The sequence below is a fragment of the Glycine soja genome, chromosome 1, assembly GCF_004193775.1.
Source record: "Glycine soja cultivar W05 chromosome 1, ASM419377v2, whole genome shotgun sequence".
NCBI classification, from domain to species: domain Eukaryota; kingdom Viridiplantae; phylum Streptophyta; class Magnoliopsida; order Fabales; family Fabaceae; genus Glycine; species Glycine soja.
Window position 1 is genome coordinate 32279422 of NC_041002.1, and position 24982 is coordinate 32304403.

General features: G+C 31.8%; 1 pseudogene; it reads left to right on the forward strand.

The window, feature by feature from the left end:
- Positions 1–6654: 6654 nt before the first annotated feature.
- LOC114422581 lies at positions 6655–11843 on the forward strand (annotated as a pseudogene).
- Positions 11844–24982: the final 13139 nt, after the last annotated feature.

The window sequence follows — 24982 nt, forward strand, 5'->3', positions numbered from 1 at the left end:
CGTCATATAGTTTTGAATCACTACATTTCTTCCCCTTTGCTGTTTTGTTATTATTGTTTATCACTATTTTGCGGTATTAGTTGGTGACTTGTTATTCATTAATAAATCATCATCTGAGCCTTCGAGTCCTCTCTTCGTAATAGAGTTCAGGAATGTTACTAGAATATTGACATTTGTATGTGCCTAGAAAAGCATGATCATATAATATTGTTTTCTAAGACGGTTAATACTTATAATGAAAGCCTTTCTAAGACGGTTATTTAGAACAACCGTCTTAGAAAGTAATGTCTGCCAGTAACAGTCTTAGAATATCAACTTTTTATGATGGTTGTTCCAAACAACCGTATTAGAAAGCGATGTCTGACATTGCTTTCTAAGACGGTTATGAGTTAATAGTCGTCTTAAAAATCTCGTGTTTTCTATGACGGTTATTATGAGAATCGTTGTTAAACATTTTCTATTTTTAATGTTGTTGTATCCAATGATGGCTCACAACTGTCATTAAAAGTAGTTTTCAACCATTGTTAAAAAGCCTTTTTTTTAGTAGTGATGATAAATTTTTTATTTTTATAATAATTAAATAAAATATATTAATAATAAATTTTGATTGTTTGACGATATAATTGTTTTTACCAACATTCTATAAAAATTCTATAAAAGTTAAACTCTACTATTAAATTTTTTTATATTTTTAAATGAACTAATATGCAATAATTAATATAAATGTGTGTTATATTTAAATGATAATCATAAAATAATTAAATTAAAATTACAGAATTTATTTTAAAAATTTAGTTTAATTATAAATCCTTACCTTTTGAATTTGTTATTGTTTATTAATTATTATATTTTTTTAATTAAAATATAATTAATAACTCAATATATGATTTTTAAAAAAATATATAGATAATTAAAGAAAAAGAGTTTATATTAACGTCGATTATTTTAAAACCGATGTTGTAAGTGCTTAGATGACATTGGTTTTAAAATAACCGATGTTAAAATCACACCAAATCGAGCTGTTAACATCGGTTATTTGAAAATCGATGTTGAAAGTGCTTAACGACATCAGTTTTCAAATAACTGATGTTAATAGGACGATGTTAAAACTTATTTTTTAGTAGTGTAATCTAATTGTGGGACAAATTATCTTGATGCTATGAAGATGCTAGATAATTGTGGACTTGTTGCTGAAATTTTAGACACCAAAAGAAGTTCTAGTTGTGCATCTTGGTCCATGTCTTGAGGGAAGCGAATAATCTGGTATATGCGTTTGCCAAGTCTGGTTTAAAGTTAAATTCAGATGTTTGTTTTTACAATAGCATTCCTTATTTTGTTGTAAACTCCCATAATGGGGATGATGTTAATACTTCAATCTTGAATATTAATTTGTTTGTCTGAGGGCTTTGCTTTAGCCCAGACAATGCAGCAAAAAAATAGCTTTATAGGTCAAAATTCTCAATATAATTAAGGATACAGAAAAAAAAATCAAATAATAGTTGGATTTAGTGAAAGAAGATACCTCTTTCAATGTAATAAATTAAGGACTTTATTCCAAAAAGTGTCCATATTTAATATTCGAGTAATTTGAATGAAATTACATATGGTAAAAAACATATGTAGGAAAAGAAAATAATACAAACCATGTTAAACATTATGTGATTTGCTATGTGTATTTGGATAAGTGATGACAAAATTAGATTTGAATGAAAATAGTTTTGGATAAAAAAATTAGAATGATGTAATTTATATTTGAATATTCTATTACAAAAACTTAGTATACAATTTTTAGTGCAACACAAAAGCTAACTAAATTTGTTTCTACTTAGAAGATAATAGAATAAAAAAAGAATTGATTGTTGAGTCGTATGAGTCAGGAAATTCTCAATTAATTTTAGATTCAAAAATTAGTTTTTTAACGTGAAACTAAACATTTAAAAATTACTTTAACTGATATTTCAATGTGATTAAAAAAAACTCAACATAAAACCAAATACGCATGAAAAAAAGAAAGTGTACCTCATTGATAATTTCTTTTTATACCTTATTTTTGTGAGCAATTATCATAGTTTTTCTTAGCATTTTAGATTAAAATTGCTTCTTTTGTTAATAAAACTATGAAAAATCATTTTAGGACTCAAAAATATAATTCCTTGTGTTTTTGTGAATATTTTGCAGGTCACAAAGCATTTTCAAGGGAAAGTCAAAAGTGGAACTAATTATCTCAACTTGCCACAACGAATGGAATGTTCACCACATCGAACGAGGATCAGAAGTGAAGCGCCAAAGTGTGCAAAACCATATTTATGTCTCGCCAAAGCAAATCGGCAAGTCTAGGACCTGGATCACGAGTTACATTTGCTACAACGATGTGTGTATGCTATGGTGAAAGAGTATCCAAAGACATGAAGGTTCAAAGTGAAAAGGATCATTTGTTGAAGAATAAGGATTTACTGCAATGAATGCTGATGTTGTAACAAAATAACTGAATTAGTTCCTCTATGAAAAGCCTTGTAACAACAATTTGAATAATCTTTGGATCATTTTTCTTATTTTTGTTTTAGGGAAAAGCTTGAGGGGGATTCTCTCTCTCTTTCTCTTCTTTTTATCTCATCTTTTCCAATTTTTATGGTAGATTATTGTTTAACCATGGAATTTTTCATAGATTTTCATTGTTGATCTGAATGAAGTGGATCTCCAGCATATATGATTTGTTTGTTGTTCAACTTTTGGTTTATGCAATCCTTTCTGCTTCTTTTCTTAATTTTCATGCTTAGGAGTGATCAACCTAGCTTTTAAGAATTTGAATTGTGTAGAAACAAGTTCAGATCTCATATATGAAGAAGTAGAATGTGTATGAATCTATTGCTAGGAATAAAGTAGGTTTATGCATTGCTGAGATTTCTTGTGTTCCAATTTCTAGGATTAGATTACCTAAGGAATTAGGGATTTATTCTAGAAATTAAGGATCTCTTACCTAACAAATTAGGACTAGATTGCTTTAGTTAAATCTCAGTTGCGTTGAAATTGGAAGTATGATCAGATTCGAAGTTATATATGAAGAAATTTATGGAATTCAGATCCAACAACACTTTCTCCACCTTGTTTTCATTTTTAAACTCTAAAAAATCCAAAATATTCTACCATTCGCTGTAACAAATTGATGTCCCCTAACCCTAAATGCATAATGATATTGATTAGCTATTTGTCACATGAATTGACAACTCATTGAAGTGAAATTATATTTCTATATCAATATCCTTTTAACATCTATCAACTGCTCTTTGTGGACATTTCGCCACTACGAATTGACGTCTTGCTACAACGAAATTATCCTTTGCAACAATATTTATTTTTACTTACATAACAAAATATTTCTAATTTCTTAGATATTATACATAATCTTTGTGGATACAATAATTTTTTTATACTTAAACTAAGTACACTTGTCTATATGTTAAGGTTTTGTAATCAAATAAAATTCAAATAAACACTAAACACACAAAGTCCCACACGATCATCTGCGTTTGAGCTCGGTAAAAGGAACATTTCTTAACTATTAGTCTCTGTGTTACTCATGTAAATAAAAAATAAGAAAATCTTATTTGTAAATATATTAAAACTGGTCAGATGAACCCAGTTGTTAACTCAAATTAATTTTTCTTCTACCTGTTATATATTTTTTTATTGTTATGCGTTTATTCTTTTTCTTCTTGTATTCTATTGATAATTGATTGTTTTAATTGGTAAGTTTATCCTCACCATGCAGATGATGGAAACTTTCAAGTTGCAATAATAACTATACTTTTTACACAAAAACTATAAAAATATGATTTTTTTTCCTTAAAAAGAATATGTTGTGTTTTTTCTTCTGAGTCCTTAAAATTTTGTTTTATAGAGACTAAAAAATATCATATTTTCAAAAAATAAAAACATTTAAGTTTAAATGAAAATAAATATAGTTCAATAATTTTTTTATTTAATATCTTATAAATACACATTTTTTTGCTGGAATCTTATAAATACATATTACAAATAAGCAATATTTTTATTTAACTATTAAAAATAATTAAGATATTATAATAGAATTTTAAATTATTAATTTACCACCAAAGAAAATTATCCCGCTAATTAAAGTAAAATGGTTGCTTCGGAATTAATTAATGTGGTAACAGAAAAGTGAAGGTTGGCAATTACTACTCTGTAGTTGATGCAAGTCAACACCCCCAAATCCAATTACACCTTCCAATAGGGATTATCAATTGTGCATGTTATGGACATAAAGAACATTGCATGAGATTAAGAACGATCCAACAAATGGCATAAACCTATCATCTCCATCTCTGTTTTTGCTGCACGCACATGGGTTGCTCCGATTCATCCCTTAAGCCTTAATCTCTGTCACTTCTCCTTTTCTAACAAAGCCAAAATCCGTCTCAGCAATTCATCCTTTTTTTTATTTTCAAACTTTATAAATAATTTGACATAAAAAATTACACGAATTAGTAACGAGTTTCAACTTTCAATGGCCTTTGTGTATTGTGGTGCAATATTGAATAGAATAGCCAACCTTTACCACTGACATATGGTATATTCTTAACGAGTAAATTGCAGTAATTTCTCCTTAGATTTATTCAAATTATATATGTATCTTTTTTTTATATATTACTTTGGTCTTCCATTCTCTAAAGTCAGTAACTAACGTGATAATTTTTATTTTTTTTGCAATCTTCAAAATGTCTCTCCCTCTATTCCTAATACAAACCTAACCCTAGTCTTAATCTTCATCCGACGACCAAGGTGCAAAGGGCAACAATGGCAAAAGACCCAATGATGTTTCAAATCTTAGGTAGGTTTATCCCGATCTAGTGATGTTGATGGTGAAGTCGTGCATAAACCCCACAACCTGTTCTTGCAGCACCCCTTCTTTGCTTTCGTATAAATTTATTTTTTAAAATCATGTGCTAATCACATGATCATAAAAACAATTGAGTTAATATCATTTGAGGGGGTAGGGTGCAACCGTAATGGGAATGGACATATTATTTTTGTAAATTAAGTGAAAAAAAAAAGAAATACGTGTAATGAAGACCTGAGGGAGTATTATCGTAATTTGCTCATTCTTAATTTATTTTGTGATCATTCAATACTCATAGTGTAATTTAATTAAGGTTGTTGCACTACTACAAAAGCGCCATTCAATGTCAGTTCTCAAGGGCATTCTACGTCGGTTTTTGATCGTCTTTGTCTCCGACGACGTGAAAAGGTGTCACCCTATCCACGCCGGTTGACAAGGACCATCGTAGAAATTTCTTAATTCTACGTCGTGCACGTGGACATGCCCGCCCTAGAATGCAACGAAGTCTACGGCAGCCCTGGCGATGCGACCGTCCTAGAAAGCATAGGAGTCTACGACGGGCACCTAGACAGGCCCGTCTTAGAATGTCTTGCATTCTACGACGGGCGTGGCTACGCGACTGTCGTAGAATTCAACTGATTCTAAGACGGGCACCTGGACAGGCCCGTCTTAGAATGTCTTGCATTCTACGATGGGCTTGGCTAGACGACCGTTGTACAATGCGATCGATACTAAGACAGACCTGTCCAGGTGCCTGACTTAGAATGTCTTTCATTCTATGATGGGCCTCGCCAGAACCGTCGTAGAATTGTTTTTTTTTTTAAATGGAGCATGCAGTGTGGAGAAACAAACCTTTGATTTTGTAGTCTCAATTGAAGAAGCAATATTGGCCTCAAATGCTGCTCATCCATCAATGAACCACTGGTCTTTGGCAGCATCAACCCCATTGATAAGAGGGTACTGTTTTCCTTTTGGATCGAAACAATTCACACCTACCCCCTACACCTCCTCCACTATTAGATGTATACACATGTAAATTACTAACAAAAAATTCTTAACAAGACACATAAGGTCACATTGGTTGTTAATAGAACCACATGACTTGTGATATGATATGCAAATTTTGTTTAATATTCCTACAACTAATTATTACGTCTTGCATTCTGTAAAATCCTTATCAATCACACGTTATACTTAAATGGATCACTGAATCATGCCACAAGTTACATGCATGCCACTTGCTACATTGATAAAATCTACACCACATCGAAATCTCAGTTATTACCCATTCCAATTTCCAATTTAAATTTGTCATAGTAGTATATGTAAACCTTGGTCATGAAATGAAAATTTGATTAATTGGAGAGTAACAAAGTATTATAGTTTTGGTGAAGTATGGATAAAATTACTTTTAGTCTTTCAGAATATGTGAATGGCAAAGGAAAGAAACTTATAGAAACATTTTTTCCATTTCCCAACTGTACAGTGCTCCTCAAGGTCTTGTCAATGCCACTAGCTGGTAGCTACTACAGTTACAATCCATGGTGCAATATTGGTTACAGTTCCCGGGCTTGGACAAGAATTTCCAGCTGAGGCCACTGTGATTATACCTTTCCTCATGGCATGGAATGCACCAATTGATATAGAGTCTTCAACATAACTAGGATTCCCTCCACCTATGGAAATAGATATTACATCCACACCATCATGTATAGCAGCATCAAATGCAGCAAGTATGTCCATGTTTGCACATCCACTAGATGACCAACAAACTTTGTAATTTGCCAACCTAGCTGATGGCTCGGCGCCACGAGCAGTTCCGTTGGCCAACCCGAAGAGATTTGCATTTGGGACCAGATTGCATGCAACAGTTGATGCAGTGTGAGTGCCATGGCCATCAGCATCCACAGGAAAGAGTATGTATGATGGATCAGGGTTCCCATTAGCGTTGAATTACTTGGCTCCTATAATCTTTCTTCAAGTTTGCCACAAAAAGTTGACATGCAGATGGAATTCACAAGTTAGATCTTAAGCTAAGGCATTCATAAATTTGTCAAGTTAATGTTGAAAACATGCAGATCAGTAGTATCTAGTATGTACATTACACTCCCCGACTTAACAGTGGATTGTGAATAAGAACTAAGAGAAACATCATTATTGTACTTTCAAGGGTTTAATAGCAAGGATTTATGTGTAGCTGGTACATAATACCTAACAAAAAATAGGTATTTGAAAGTGTTCTTTTATTTTTATCTATATTAATATATATATATATATATATATATATATATATATATATATAGGATTTATATTTATATTTTTGCATTAGTCAAGGACTCAAGGCAGTTGTATAGCTTTATTTTATCAATATTACAATGGCATAGAACAAATCCTTGCAAATGACAAGATTAATTTTAAGTAGCATGACTAGCCCTCAGTTGATTTGATATGAATAGAATATTTGTGAAAGATAACATACATCCATTTATGGGGGTACCGGTAAGTTTCTTCCAGAATGTACTTCTGATGTGTTTTAATGGTTCAAGAAGAATCCTAATAATCTAGGTAATGTGTGGAAGCAACTATTAGTGCTAGCAAAGTCTGAAGCATTAATTTTTTGGGTGATTAACCTGGCACTGTGTGTTAGTCTTTTTCTGTAGAAGAAGAACTTCAAGACCAAATTTAGCAGAGCTTCATTGCGAAATTCCTTCTTCCTTCTGCTTTGGGATATTAAGATCTAGAAACAATGTGATACTAAGTTCCGAAACAGAGAAAAATTTAGTAGAGCTTCATTGCCAAATTCCTTCTTCCTTCATTGCTAAATTCCTTCTTCCTTTACGATGGAGTGATTTTTGTATGTTGTTGCATAATGGTATTGAAAATAAGTGTTTGATGGTGTATATAGTTTACCTCATTTTTGTCTGGTTTATAAAGTAAAATTGTTAAGATTCTGTATGTAACTGCAAACTATTCACTAAGAATGCAATGACACAATGTAAACAAAGAAAGAGAATTTACTTATTGTAGCCTGAGGAAAAGGCCATAGTGGTCACAAGATCCTTTCCATCTTGCTGGTGGAGGACCAAACCCATCATCCTTGAAGCTTTTAGACTCAGGCGTGAACCCTACCTCACCAATATTGAGAGACAATTTTTACAATTAAATTAAGAAGTACCATTCATATAATATCTCACATTAAGTACAATAATGCAAAAAGAAGAAATTGAAAATGGGAACAAAGCCAAGATGAACCTGTATCGAAAAGAGCAACAATTATGTCACTATTTGATTTCAATCTTCTCTTAGCAATTGTAGGTAACCCAATGAAGTTCCATGATCTTGTTGTGTGCAGCTGGCAGTACTGGTTTTGAAACACCAAGAGCACTTCATCCATGGATACACATGCAAAAAGGGTTAATAACATAATATATAGTATTTCAAAGAAAGATGAAAGAGCTAGAGAAAATTGAAAACTATCTATACCAGATAACTTTTTTGCTTCATCCTCTAACAGTTTTGCAGCAAATGCATTTAAGGTATTTGTGTAACTATATACCATGAATTCTTTTGCTTCAAGGAAGCTAAGTAAGCACAAACCAAAATCCAAATGATTTAAGCCAAAGGAATAAAATAGAGAATTCAAAAAAATGCTTCTCACATGGTTTAAGAGGGTGGTTTTACTTTTTAAGAACTAGGGAGAATTTGATTGAATGAGAGCAACATATATAGTTCATTTTTGTGTGGTTGAAGAGAGAAATATAAGAAGTGTTTGTGATTTGGTTTGATTACCTCTCCTTCACAGCAGATAGAACATTTAAATAAGTATCAAGTACATTGTCTATGCTCTCTGTATGAGGTCCCAAAAAAACAACTTCTGCAAACAAGTCAAATAATGGTTAAGCTCATAACGAAAGCAAAAACTAACATGCATGCTAGAGGTTAGTAGTTTTAATATGAAACAAATCAAATAGATCTATTGCTAATAAGGAATGAAAAGGGAGAAGAAATCAAATGCCTTTTGCTCATTTCCATTAACTGAAGCAATGCTCAGCAAGATTAGCAATAATCGAAGCCAAAGGAGAGAAAAGGATTTTGTATGTCTCTTTAGAAACATCTTTTGTATGGCTTTTTTCACATATCACAATCTTTTGTACCTTTCTCCTTTTCTTTCTCATTGCATTACTTGTTACATTTCTGTCTCTGTATTTGTCACTTAATTTTTTCTTTCTTTTTTTTCATCTATCTCTTTACACTCTAAAAAATTAGAACAACAACCTCATGAATGGTCTTACAACTGTGTCATACAACTGTGAAGGTTAAAATACAATTTAAGAAACCATAAATTAATTTGTAACACTTTACTTTAAAAGTGATTGAACACATCATCATGAGTTTAGAGCCTTCTTAGGAGGAACAACAAAAGTACCTTCATTGTATCATTGTATACAATGCAGTGACAGTAGCAAGTACCTTGATTGACTTCATCTCAACCAATGGCAGCAACGATGTCCATTATACGTTGCGCCCCAGCACTAGCAACATAACTCTGCTCGCCTACAAAGCATTTGTATTGGCATAACATTTACTTATATATCAATGTTTGTAACGAAAATTAAGTGGCCTACAAAAGGGACTTACCAATATGTCACCTCATATCGTGTTCCTTAGCATTTCGGGTACACCATTCTAGCTGGAGTGCACAATAGGAATATTGTCTCGTGCTACAACTCCAAGATAACTGTGAAACTTGTCTTTATGTAGGCTTGAGCCTCTCCCAGTGGCTGGATTAACATTTACTGTAGGTCATGGCTGATCCAAGCTTCGCGCAGTCAACTTTATTAGCCGCGTGGATTGTCTAATCTTCCTAGAAGTACCATCCGAAGGAATATCGGGCTGTGTAGGAGACAGTGGGGGTGTCGACATTCTCTGCACACAGCTGCAACCAAAAAAGGGAGCACAATAGTCAGATACATTAACAACAATAATGGTTATGCACAAAGTCAGAAATTTAGCATATGCCAACATTCACTAAATATTTATAATGATATAATAATATTATTATAAATGGTAGTTAGAAATTGGTAGAATAGAATGGTATACTAATATTTACATTTGGGTTGAACTAATAAAGTTTACAAATTACAATTGACTGATGTATTCAACAGACACAACTTGCTTTACTGATGAAAATAAAAACACATTGGTGGGTCTTCTATCACACTAACCACCCAATAAAGATGGGGATAGATCCTGAGATATATTGGAAAAACAAAACAATAAGACCTTAAAAAGTAACGAAAAAATTATAAAAGAAATAAGAAAGGGACAACAAGCGATGTGTCCAATTCCAATACCAGCCATTCATCGATACTCCCTCCCTCTTCTTGTTACATAAGTTCTTGTTTAGGCCATTTGAGCACAGAATTCTCAACCACAATTTTAACCTCACTTTTTAAATTTATCAGCTAACCAGGCATCAAGCATAGTCTCAGGTATGCACTTGCTTCCTTTTTGATGTTTTCATATATACCACTATTTAGATGTCAAGTGGCATAGTGGCTAGTTCAGGTAACAGAAAGAATTTGCTTCATGTTGGTGTTTAATTGAAACTGATATCTTAGGATAAACTAAAAATGAACATTTCTGATTATCTGAATTAAGCTTATATAGTATTGGCAAAATTTGTTAATACCTTGGCAAAATTAGATTGATAGTGCAGAGCTTGGTAGCAAAAGAGTTGGATCAGTTAAAGCTACTGTTAACTTCTATGATGATAAGGTATGTTTAGCTTCAGAGAATAAAAGCAAACCTCTCTTATGTATTGGCAATTTGTGAACTGGTGAAGCATTTTTTTTATTAAATCTTTAATTCTTTTTTCTCTCAATTCTCAGAAGCCCTCTTCAAGAACAAAGGAACTCCACAGGGCAAGAAGGGATATTGGAAGGTACAAACAGAGCAGATGGACTGCAGAATCTGCAAAACCTCAAGCAGAATTTGAGCTTTCAAATGCGAAGAAGACAACAAACCATCTTTCTTTTATGACCGAGGAGTCAAATTACAGGGCAAAAACATAACTGCAAAAGAAGTATAAAGACTAGAGAAGTGGGGGAAGGGCCGACATGGGACAACTGTTCTTACATAGAGGAATGAGAATTTTGAGTATGCACAAGTCATGAGAGAGTTGGAATATCTCAAAAAGGAATTGTTGAAGCTTAAGCTTGATGTGGCTTCTGTGATGAAACAGAAATCGCGGGCAGAAAAGGAAATTGAAGCATCAAACTCAAAGATGCTATCATGTTTAACAGGAAATTGAAGGGAGATTGAGGAGGCCAATGAGGAGCAAGTACTTGGTGAAGTGGCCAGGATTGAGGCTTTGAAAGAATTGACAGATATTGAGACCATGAGAAAATAGGAAGCAAATGAATTTTCATTCAAATTGGAAAGCGTGTTTAGAAAGTTGAAGGAGGCCATTAAAGAGATTGATGAGTCAAAGGAGCTTGAAATGAAATTGGTTGTGACAATATCATATGTTGATTTCTTGCAGAATAAGTTAAAGTCAGTTAAGGAAATGGATAAAAGGGTTCAAGGAGATGGGAGTGCAAAGCAATTGGAAGGAAGATTAAAAAAAAAGGAGGAATCAGAAGACTCTATAGTGTTACAAACTATAACAGAAGAATTGGAGGCAGCTAGGAAAGAATTAGCTTTGGTTAGAGAAGAAGGTTTCTAGTTTATGGCCTCTTTGGATGTCATCATAAATTAGTTGAAGCATGTCACTGTTGAGACAGATAGGTTGAAGGAGAAGGAAGGGAAACTAGACTCAATAGTTCAAAATGGAGATTCCAAGATTTTGAGAGCAAAGTCTAAATTAGAAGTTGTGTCTGCTGCTGAGGAAAAGGCCAGATCCATAGTCATGAGTCTGTCTCACACTCTTGAAAAAATTATGCATCTATACCTTGGGGTGTGCTTTCCCAAATTTGGATCTTAATGTTATGAAATGCATATTCAACAGGACAAATTCTATAACAAGCTTTGTGATCAAAGGTGTTTATCAAGCTTTTTGAAATTATGTGATTTAAGGTATGGAGAGAAGGAAATGGTATATAATATGCTCTTGATATTGTAATGTGTTACAAACCTACAGATTGATATGTTGTCCATAAAACCTAAACACTAACCTTTATTAACAATAATCCTAACTAAATATAAAACAAATACTGAGAGATATTAGGAAATGTGAAACTATTAAAACAGGTAAGCTAACCCATAAGAGATAAAGTGCCAAAAGAGATGAATGGACATACAAGAAAGGGTAAAATCAAGAATGAATATTAGTGAGAAAGTAGGGGTAGCATCTGTGAGGGAGCAAATGATAAAATTTTGCCTAAGATTGTTTGACCATATGAGAAATAGACCAATAGAAGCTCATAAGAGATGAGCTAATCACATGAGGACCAATAGAAGCCCAGTAAATATAGGGGAGTAACCTTAAAAAGGATGTAGATCTAAATGACCTTTTTGATTATATATGCATGCATGTATTTGTGTGCATGTATGAAATTTATATGTCAATTGTAAAATGACCAATTTATTATATTCAAAAACATACATGCATTACTATTATGCAGTAGGTGTTGTACATTACCAGAAAAAACATAAGCAGATAGGTTTCAATACTCTCCCATAAGCCTTCATTATGATCATTTAGAGATGCATGTACAACATCATGTTGATCGATGGCTGAGATGATGGGCATTTCTTGATTCACAAGTGGCATGTCAGTCACATCAAATGAAGCACCATCAGTATAGTCAGTCATAGAAAATTTTCTGCCTTGTACAACCACTAACCATGTCGGGTCCGACGGATCTTGCACATAAAACACCTATCTAGCTTGCACTGCCATTATGAATGGGTCATCAGTGTAACCACCCTTCTAAAGGTCAACTAATGTAAAGCCCACTGCCATAGTAGGGCATTGAGGCATGAATCAGATTGTTATCAGAAACACTACTAAAGTGATTTGACTGACCATCAACACTAACCCCACTATTATCCATGGTACTTCTTGCATCTTATGCCTTTGTGTAGAAAGCATAGCCATTGACATCATATCCCTACCAGGTGGGAACATTAACATTTGGCCCAATAGCTAACAATCGTAGGGTTTCAGAAACACTTTCATGTGCAAAAATTGTGTGCCTGAACTAGTTGACGAAAGTTCTATTGTGTTCCTGCAACAACCTCATCTTGTTCATTTTGGGGTGATTAGCTGACAAATGTTGTTTGTGACAATCTATGTACGACATCACCTCTGCTGTGTTGTTTAAGACATATAGATGTGCTTGGGACAGGCGCTGCCTATCCATAGTTACAACATTAAATCCTCGTGTTCCTCTTCCTTGAGTGGTGGACTGATGATGACTTTGCGGAACCTCGACTGCTTCTGCGTTGGTTATATACTCTGAGAAAAACTCTATTGCTTCTTTAGCAATGTACCTTTCAACAATGCTTGCTTCTGGTCGATATTGGTTCTTTGTATATCCTTTCAACACCTTCATGAACCTCTCAACCGGATACATCCACCGTAAATAAACCGGGCCACACAATCGAATCTCACGAACTAGATGAACAATTAAGTAAATCATCATGTCAAAGAATGACGGGGGGAAATACATCTCTAATTCACAAATGATAATGGCGGCTACCATCTCCAAATTATCCAATTGTGATGGGTCAATAACCTTACTGCAGATAGCATTAAAGAAAAAAACACAACCTCGTGATGGCAGTTCGAACTTTTTCAGGCAAGATTCCACGTAAGGAAACTGGTAAAAGTTGTTGCATCAGTACATGACAATCATGAGATTTGAGGCCAATCAATTTCAATTCCTTAATTGACACAAGGAACTTAATATTTGAAGAGTATCCTTGCGGAATGATGTGCCATCATTTTCTTCTATTTCTTAAACCCTTTTTGCACCATTTTAATTATTGATTAGTCTTAATTGTCAAATTAATTAGGCAGTTTTATTATTTGGGCTCATTAAGCTAATTTGATGTTTTTAATCTAATTTCAGGAATTAATGAAACATTGGGCTTAATCCGGATTCTAGTTGTGGACTTGAAGAGGGCAAATAAAGCAGCGCTTACTTTAGTTAATTTCTAATTAGGAGATTGCAATTTTATTTTATGTGGTTCAGTGTTTATTTCGTTTTGGGCCAGAATAATGTAATAGGGTCCAGTTACTTTGAGTGACTCTTTTTAAATAGCAGCCTTGGGATTCGTGCAAAGCTATTCTGTGAGGCTATTCAGTATTCAGAGCATTGTTTAGGGTTTAACATTTTTCTGTTCTAATGCTATTGTTCATGTAATGCAATTTTCCATTTTCTGCTTCTAATTACAATTTCGTTCTTGTTTCTTCTTCTGCTTTCATTTACGTTTCTGCGTCATTTACGTTTCTGCTTTTAGTTTCATTTATGTTTTCTGTTTGAATCTATGGAAGGCTAAATATTCTGGTGTTGTTTCCTTTTGAGGACGAAGCTCAACTCCCTTCGAGGTTTTGTTTATAATGTGGCTTCCTGGCAGTTTTTCCTTCACCAGTTAACCCACATTCGTTAATATTAATTTGTGCACGCTTCGTGTTCGATCAATTACCTCTGAGCCTAACTTGTGTTCATGCTTAATGGACGAAGGGTTAATTGGTGTATGTGTTGCCTAATCACGTATTGACAACCCTAAGTTGATTTTCGCTTAGTAAATTGAAATAGGGTTGGATTAAGTGGTTAACTGTTAGGGACGAATTATCTATAACCCAGGACAAGAGAATGACTTCTAAATAAGAGGAAACAACCCATTTTTAATATTATTAGTTTCGTATTCCATGTTACTTGTTCTGTTCTTTAAATCACCAAACAAACAAACCCCCCCAATCGTAACTGTTACTGCAAGTATATTATGAACATTTGGTTTATCATTGCTCGTTGGGAAACGACCTAGGATCACTTCCTAGTTACTGCATTTTCATGTTTATTTGATTCGGGTACGACCTCGATCACGAAACTTTCACATTCATTAGACAGTGACAAAAACTTTTTTTCTCTGTCGTTGACATTGTGTAACACGCAGGGGGCAAATATGTTCTATTACCACGTAAAACTAGATGTAGTTGCTCTCGTATACCCAACTCAACCAAATCCTGACGAGATTTCACACCATCCTTTGTCTTCCCCTTAATGTTAAGAAGGGTGTCAATCAAACTATCACACACATTTTTCTCAACATGCATAACGAGATGCCGATATAGGTGATTATGGCTTAAAAATCTTTTGTGCCTTGTATACACTGTCTTCTTCCCATGTGTTAGTTGGATGTAAGAAGTGTCTTTTTCACAAATAGGACATGTGTTGTGACCTTTGACACTATATCCGCTTAAATTACCATACACCGAAAAATCGTTAACAGTACAAAAGATCATAGCATGTAAGGTGAATGTCTGTTTTTCATTTGCATCATAGACTTCAACGCCCTCTACCCACAATTTTGTCAAGTCTTCAATCAAAGGCAGTAGATACACATCAATATCATTTCCAGGTTGTTTTGGACTGGCTATCATCATGGACAACAATATGTATTTGCACTTCATGCACAACCACGGAGGAAGGTTGTAAATCATTAACAATACCGGCCACGAACTATGATTGGTGGTCAAGTTACCAAAAGGATTCATTCCATCTGAAGCTACCGCAAGCCTTAGGTTTCTAGGATCCTGTGCAAATGTTGGATACAAGCAATCAAATGTCTTCCATTGTGAACAATCTGCGGGATGTCTAATCAGCCTATCGATTCTTCTTTCATCTACATGCCACCTTAAGATTTTGGCATCTTGCGCACTGGCAAACAAGCGCTTCAACCTGGGTATCCTTAAGCTATAATATGTTCTGTATCTATGGTACTTGCAAATCACAAGAAGAGGAGAACACAACAAGATAGGGAAGCGATATTAGCCAAGAGCCAAGGCTCTCCAATCAAGACAGAGGATCTCTCCGCTCCCCAAATCCCACTAAGGATCCAAAAATTGATGATCCTGAATCGTATCATTACAGAATCATATATGACAGAATGTCAGAATGTGCGCACACACATACTCCACTAACTAACTGAATGAGGTGACTTTCCTAATCTACCCTCCCTACTCACACTTACAAACAACTAACATAGACTCACTTGGGTATGGGCCTTCGCTGATAAACCTTAATGGGCTTATCCCATCTACAAGAGGCAAGGTTCCTATTAGCTACTATCCTTCTAACATTTTGAATGAATATTGCATAAGTGTTCTTTAAAATTGAATACAAAAGAAGAGGTTTTATGCTATTTATTTGTTGATATTGGGGTTCTGATTCTGTGTGCTTCTATTTTGTTTTAGACATGTTTGTATTATTGACTACTTTGCTCCTTATAAAATAAGTTAAGAGAAATACCAAATAGTAGTTAGTTCTAGGGTATCATGTTGCTCATAGTTTTTGACTGTTAGTCAGTGGTTTCTATCTTTTAAAAAAATTATTCAATGGATTCAGTTTGTTTCATCCTCTGTTTGAAGTTGTTACCTATTGAGGTCATGTAATTGTTAACACATTTATAAAATGCTACTGTTCTGTTATAGTTGTGCAGCTGATACTCTAGCGCTTATTTAGCTACTCTCATTTTTTTCCTTAGGCAGAAGCCATTTTAAAATGACTCCCTGTTGATTACTACCTAAAGGACGCTGTGCCAATGTTATTAATTACCTTTGGCCAAGTATACATCATATTTTTCTTAGTATTTCTTTTCTAGTTACAAAGTTTTTAAACGTTCATTTCCATAATCTGAGGCATTAAATGAACAAGAAGCTCTACTATTAGATTGAAGATAAGTCAATTACGTTGTTGAACATTGGAGCCTTGAAATACACCCAAGAATAGTATGACAAACAAATGGTTTTAAATTACAATCTACAACTGCAATATTGTAATTTTGGTGGTCTCTATCTACTACTACAACTGCAACCACATCAACCTTGTCTGCAATTTTTGTAATGATAGGATCTTAAGTTTATTTAACAAAATACAGATGCTAGCTCCATATTAAATGGACTTCTACAATTTCAGAAAAAAAAACCAAAAAGATACCCCAACTCATTAGAAAGAACTAATACTCTTATGAACAAGGAACCAACAACAACTACAAGGCACAATACAATGCACAACAAAGAAGCTACAAAGGAAGAAGATGAATCAAGGGAAAAAAGGAGAAACCATAGGTCACGATACTTGGAAGATTATATGGCAAAATGACTTGAGTAAGCAGCAAGCCTGGTCACCATCGTCTAGAAGCAATCCTCCAAGATCCTGGACCGGTACTGCTATCCCCTGTGAGCAATACAAGCAATTTCTGCCAATTTCCTCTTTGGCAGACAAGCCAAATTCTGTTAGGATTAAATATTCTATTTATCTTCTAGAATAATGTAATTGTAATGGACAAGCTGAATAATACAAATTTTATCTTCTCCCTTACCTTTCTCTAGAGGCTATAGAACCTCGAATTCTAGAATATCACCTTCGGTCACAACAGAAACCTTCGCAACATCAACTCAAACCTTGGCAGCATCCAACATACAATATTAATACAACACAAGAAGACAAAGCTTCCTGACACCACCAACAAGCAAAGTAACAAGACAAAAAAATGAATCAAAGTGGTGAAGTCATATGTGGAATGAAAATGTAGGAACATTACCTGAATGCGGCCTCAGTGTTGTCTGTCGCCACTGTAGACGAAAGAAGAACCAACGCCAGAGACGAAGTTAGCGACAGGGACTGTGTCGGAGACGATGCTTAAACCTAGCTAGGGCGCACGCGTAGAAGTGTGCTTCCTTTTGTCTGGTCGAGGGTCGGAGGCGCCAAAGAGTACCAAGGGCTACATCACGTGTCCGCCACGTGAAACGAGTAATGTTACAAAGACGGGTCTCAGGGAAGACCGTCTTTGTATGGCAATGAACTGGAACATCACGTGTCTGCCACGTGTGACCACTAAACATACAAAGACAGGTCACAGTGAAGACCGTCTTTGTATGACAATGAAGTGGAACATCACGTGTCCAGCACCTGTGACCACCAAACATACAAAGACGGGTCTGGAGGAAGACAGTCTTTGTATGTCAAATGGGCAAATCATGTGTACGCCACGTGAAACCCGCCACGATACAAAGGCGGGTCTCAGGACATGATCGTCTTTGTATGGTAGTCGGGGAACTCACGTGTCCGCCACGTGAAACAACTAACGATACAAAGGCGATTGCTGTGTGAGACCGTCATTGTATGTTAAGCACATAATTATGGCTTTGCCACACTGTCAGCAGTCTACGACGGGTAGTGGGAAACATCATCATTTTGATGCTATTAATTACGAATATGTCACCGCCTTAGTTTCTACGACGGTTGTTTAGAACCGTCGTAGATTCAGCGACGGAAAATGCACCTTTTGTAGTAGTGTTGGTAGAAAAAAATAATTAAGGTTGCAAAAATTCCAAGCTCTAAACAGTAAAAGTGAATTTAATGTGTAAGATTTTTCGTGCATTGTAATCCTTTTTCTCACAGTGAATTTGGTGCTTCAAATTAATATAGGCTTTTTTTAATGATTTTAATATAGACTTTTGAGTGGTCAAACTATGTTAATATTACTCAAAAAAAGAAAACACTGTGTCAATAGTATTTTCTATTTTTTCACTCGTAAAAGAAAAAAAATTGTTTTTATATATTTATTTCTTCACAAGTTCAAGAATTAAAATATTAATTCTTATTTTTTCAATTATATTTTTTGTCTTAAATATTTTACATACTTATTATAAATGACATAGAAAATATAGTGAAAGTCGTATTCAGAAATTAAAAATAATTTCAATGCAAACAAAGATATTTATTGCATTTCTGATTTTTGTAGGCTGGGTAGAAAGATGAAAGAAGTTTTACTGACCATTGTCTTTAACAAACTAATAATACTGATTTCTTGACATGTGCGATACACGCGATAAAAGGAAGATTTGAGTGTTTTTATTTATTTATTTAATTATAAAATGAACATAAAATCTACTAAAAAATATGATAATTTTTTTTATGATTAAATGTTCAAATTTATATGCTTAGAAGCAAAAATTTATGACCACATCTAAAATTTTGTAACATTTTTAGTTTTTTTTTTCATCTGTGGATATAGTAGAATACTCTCCTGATTTACAAAAATCTATGACTATAAAAAAAATATCACTCAAAATGATGAGTTCTATTACCGTTGCCCATGTAATGCATGGATATAAATATAGACGAGTGCGATATAAATAGAATATATAATAATTTAAAAATATATTTTTTATATTGTCAAATTATAAAAAAATATTTTGATATAAAAACAAATTTAAACATCATTAATATAAAAGTTATATATATTAAATTTAAATACAAATATCTAAGAGTTTCTTGACATAAAAATATTAATGATTATAAACAACATAATCATTCCAATGGATTTGTTATAGTATGATTACTAGTACATGCAATGCACAAATATATAATTATATTTTAGGATGATTCTTAGTTTTTTTTTGTAATTTATGAAACAAATGAAAATTTTGTATGTAGATGTTAATGAAAAAGGTTAATTTCATATTAATTTGGAGAAAATTTACAAAGATTAAGGACATGTATTACTGAAAAATAAATTTATTAAAGTTTATAAAAAAAAATATATAATCATGTTCATGGATCATTCAAATATAGACTGTCAATTAATGTTAATAGTTAATTTAGTGTAAACTGTCAATTAATATTTCAATTTTTAATTTTTACAAATAATTGAAAATTAATTTTGAATTACATTTTATAGAAGAATTCGTGTTGTAAAAAAGGTACATCCTGAACCTAACAAACTTTGTTTTTCTTCGCTCTCCCTTTTCACCTTACTTAATTACCTAGTCTCTTTCAAAGCAAATTAATTAAAATGTATAAATCAAGTTTAATGCTGCATAAATTTCATTATTCATTTCATAAAAAAAAATCCATTATTAATGATATCAAGTTCACCATTGTCACTCTTTCTGATTTCTCTATATAATTATTAACTTTAAGAAAAATCAATTATCATAAAAAATATTAAAAAATCTCTATTCTTACTTCAAGGAAATTCAAATACGTACTATTAAAAAAATCAATTATTCAATCAACCAATGGCTAATTAAAAAAAAAGAACTATATGAAATATTTTTCAAATTTTAATTTACCACTAATTCAAAAATTGCTAGAACTTTTTTCATTGAAAATATAAGTAAAATAAAAAAGAAAAAGACATAATCTTTTTGTGAAAAAAAAAAAACTACAAATTGAAATTAGTAGGAAAAAAAGAGTGTAGATCAAGGGATTTTGATAAACAAAAATGATTAAAAATTTTCAAATTGAAAATCAAATGAAATTGTTATGATGTAATAACAAAATACATTAAAAAAAATAACATTGATTAATATGAAGAAAATGAAACAGAGAGTTGACGAGATAAAAACAATAGATGAAGAAAAATATTATAAAATAGATAAAGAAGAAAAATACATAAAACATAAGAAAATTTTAAGTATAATGTTATTCCAACATAAACGTTTATGTAATCGTTAATATTGTTCTCACGTTATCACTTATAACTAAATCAAACAAGTAAAAAAAAATAAAAATTAAAAAGACTTTAAGCATGTAAAAAGAAACATAATTTTTCTCTTCTTTCACAATAAAAGAACACATAAGAAGAAAAACATAAAAAGAGCAAAAAAAACATGAAAAAAAAGAAACACATTAAAAAATAATATATTTTTTTCTCTTCGCCTACCTTTTTCCTTCTCTATATAGATCAAAGGATCAAAATTTTCTTTTTACTTTTTTTTTTCTTTTTTAAAGCTAGTAAAGAAGAAAAAATGCATCTAAGAAATAAGGGTAGTTACTTAATTTAAAAAATAAATGTGGTTACTCGATTTCTTTCACCACCTAAGAATCTTCTTCCTCAATTCAAATATGTATTTATACAAACCAAGAACTAAGCTTTTGTGAGATAAATAGATGCAAATTCATGTAAGGAGAATTCATCAATAGAAAGGAGAAAAAAATATTACAAAATTCTCCACATGAAGAATCCTCTTTCTCAACTCAAATATGCAATTGCACAGATAAGAAAATAAAATTAGTATGCTTTGGTGAGATTAAAAAAATAAGATGCAGATTTAGATAAAGAAGATTCAAAGAGAAAGGAGGTAGAAGATGTTGAAATTTACAAAGAGAAAAAATGATAAATGAGAGAAACTAACTTGAAATGAGTGGTGGGTAATTTATAATAAACCATTCCCCAATTCAAATAAAATATTCATTAGTTGTAGTCAAATGATAATTAAGAATATACTTATTAATTTTCTTTTAATTTATTTTTAAAATTCATGATTAAATATATAAATTCTAGTTTGTTTATCTTGATTAAGAAACACAATTGAAAATATAATCTAATTAAAATCCTTCATTATTTTCCTTTTATATTTCTAGTTAATAGTTAATTGTACATAAATGGTGATTGAAAATATATTTATTACTTTCCTTTTAATTTGATTTGATTTTAAATTTATTTAATGTTATTTCAAATTATCTTACACGGATTTAAGTTAATCCAAATTTTTTCTTCTTCCAATTATTTGTGTATCCACGAAATGCTTCTAATTTTAACATAATATTTATTTATATTTATATTTATGAACAAAATTATTTATTGATTCAAATTAATACTTTATTGTTGTTCTATCATATTATTAGTTAGTTGTACGTAAGTGATAATTGAAAATATATTTATTACTTTCCTTTATTAAATTCTGATATATAAAATTATTAATAAATCATGTTCAATTATAAACTAAAAGTTGACGAGTTTTTAATATAAAAAATAATATTATATTAAGCAAACATCAATCATTTTTATAAAAGAGAAATGCTAACATTCCTCTTTTATAAAATAAATGTAGTATTTAATTATTAATTTTTAATATAAATAAAGATTGGTCTGGTTTTTAAATTAATTTTTTGATAGAAAAATAAAACAAAGGTCTTCAATTTTTAAATATAAAAAAATTGATGATTTTGTAAAAAAAGTTACAATTAAGAATTAAAATTTTGTTTTAAAAAATGTATTTTAATATAAAATTATTATTTATTTAAGTATAACCTGGAAATGTAAATTACAAAATATAAATTTTACATATCATGTTTATTTATTTATTTAATTTATTATTTATTTCAATTTATATATGATGTTTTAAATAAAAATATAATAATTTTATATCTAAAATTATAATTATAATAATTATACTATAAAAACTACTTCTATAATTATACTTTTTATCCTGAAAAGAACAGGAAAATTAAAATTATTTTGTCTTAAAATTATGAGTCAAAAATATTTCCTTTTTAGGATAAAAAATTACATAATATTATTCTTTTATCCTTTAAAAGAGCGGAAAAATTGAAGTTACATATATACCCTCATTTTTACTTTATATTATTAAAACTTACATTGAAGACATATTAAAAATCGTTATAAAATGTATTAATATAGTTTTTTTTTCTTTACTTTTGAGACTTTAAACAGTGCCAATAAAGCAACGGTTAACATATATGTAAAAAAAAATATTTAAATTAATATTAAATGACTTTTACTATATAATATATATAAAATAAATAAAAAATTATCAGATTAAAAAATATTTATTACAAATAAAAAAAAATTATCCTCCGCTCCCTTTCCTTCTAAAACCTTAAAATACATACCTGAATCATTAGAGTGACCAAATTGCTACCCCTAACATTTGTGAACACGATAAACAAATTATCTGTCTGAATAATGATTTATAATAATTACAAGAAAATTCTGATCTAAAATATCTTTTTCCCTTGGCCATTTATTTTGTTTCCATTGGAGCCTATGGATTGGCGTACGGTTAGAAATTGAGATATTCCTACAAACTGCCAATAATTATATATAACTACATGGACAAGCAATGTTTAAGCCTCAGAGATAATTAATTCCACAAATCTAGTGTGCCCCGAGGGCCAATCATTCTAAGAAAGTGTCACTCTATTCTATATTATATTTTGTAGAATAAGGCTTTTTTCAAGGTTGGTGAATGGGAATCGTGGATCTGCAATAATTGGGACACATGCCATGCCCCATAAGTGCTACGATTACTACCAACCAAATATGAATTAATCTCACATAGTAGCATATAATAAAGCATTTCAGTGCATGCATTGCCTCTCACACAGCATCATGCATTATTTGCCTGGATAAAATGCAAAACAAGACGACCTCTGCATAATGGACTCTATTAACTAAACTTCTTTTAGATGAGTGCTAATAAGATTTCCTGTAAAACACTTTTTTTAACACACGTAATTAAAATTTATTAAAAGATTATAAATTTATGAATGAAAATCATCAATAATATAACTTTTTTTTAAAAAAAAAATTTATGTTTTTTTTTAAAAAACAGTATTTGTTTCAAATAGTATGCTTAAAATAATAGGAAATATTTGTTTCATCTCATCTTTTATTTTTAAAAATATGAAGGTGGAAATATTTATGTACTATTAATATAAAAAAATTTATACAATCAAACAATCAAAAATCATTAATAATATAACTTTTAAGATAATAATTTTAAAAAATAATAAACTTATCAAACAAATTGCAGTGCTCGAGCATAATTATCTTCACTAAAAGGTAGAAGAATGGTCTAGAAGAAAAAATATCATCTTTATTTTTTCTTTTACCCATTTAGTAATGAGGAGATAAAAGTTGAACGATTACTAGCGGCAAAAGTTCAAATCAGGTCCTTAGGCCAGACCGGCCTACAGGGACCTATAACCTGACCTACATAAAGTTTTGTCTGAACTTACCTATTTAATTAAAAGGTTAGGCTCAGACTTTTTTAAAAGCATATTAAATTAAATAGACCAGACTTAGGCTTATTAAAAAAAAGGATAGGTCGACGTATATATATATATATATATATATATATATATATATATATATATATATATATATATATATATATATATATATATATATATATATATATATACTTATATTATTTTTTGCGTACCAATATATAATATTATTTTTTGGATACAATTAATTTTTTTTTGAAACTATCAGACTTTGATTACACATTATTGTTCCATAACTTCTATTCCAATAATCAAGGACTTTAATTACAATTTAGGTGTGAGTCATGTGCCATTTTATATTCCTTATTATTTTGATTGACTTTCCTTTTTTTTAACTTCCCTATTACGTTCCTACTCCATAAAATATTAAACATTTATTGCGAAGAAGACTTTTAAAAAGGTTATTAGGCCAGACCAAACTTTTAAAAAGGCCAAACCGAGTCAAAATAAAAGCCTTTGATAGGCTTTAGGCCAAGCTCAGGCCTCAAAGATTCATTGTAGACTAGGCTCAGGCCTTTCAAAGCCTGGCCTATTCCCACCCATACTAAGGAGGAGCTTTTAGTCTTCATCACTATTACAACATTTCTATGCCAATCCTTTTTAAAACGACTGTCAAGTCCTGTTGTATTCATTCTGGTAGAAGGAGTTTATACTAAAACTAGGTGTAAGCCAGGGACAGTTTTTGCCATTAGACTGTACCTGATACCTAGCATTCGAGGGCTAGGGAACCTCCCCACTGCACGTACCCCACGAGGAGATTGAAATTCGTGGAGAAGAAGAAACGTAGGTTCAGAGAAGAGAGGGAGAGAAAGAGTTTAAGAGAAAGAAACTTCTGGAATTCTTATTCATGTCCTTTGCAAGTTAGTTACAGATTTTATAATGGAGGACCCATGCTTGACCATTTACGGTTAGCTGTTATTGCTAAGCCCTAACAATATGAACAATACGTAACTACCTTTCCCGCCACGTTCTACCCACAACTTGTACCCCATTTCCCCAGCCTTTCCTACCCTAGTTGATAAATGTCCCAATGCTTGGGTAACTGCTTTGTCCTAGCTGAGCGTCTTTG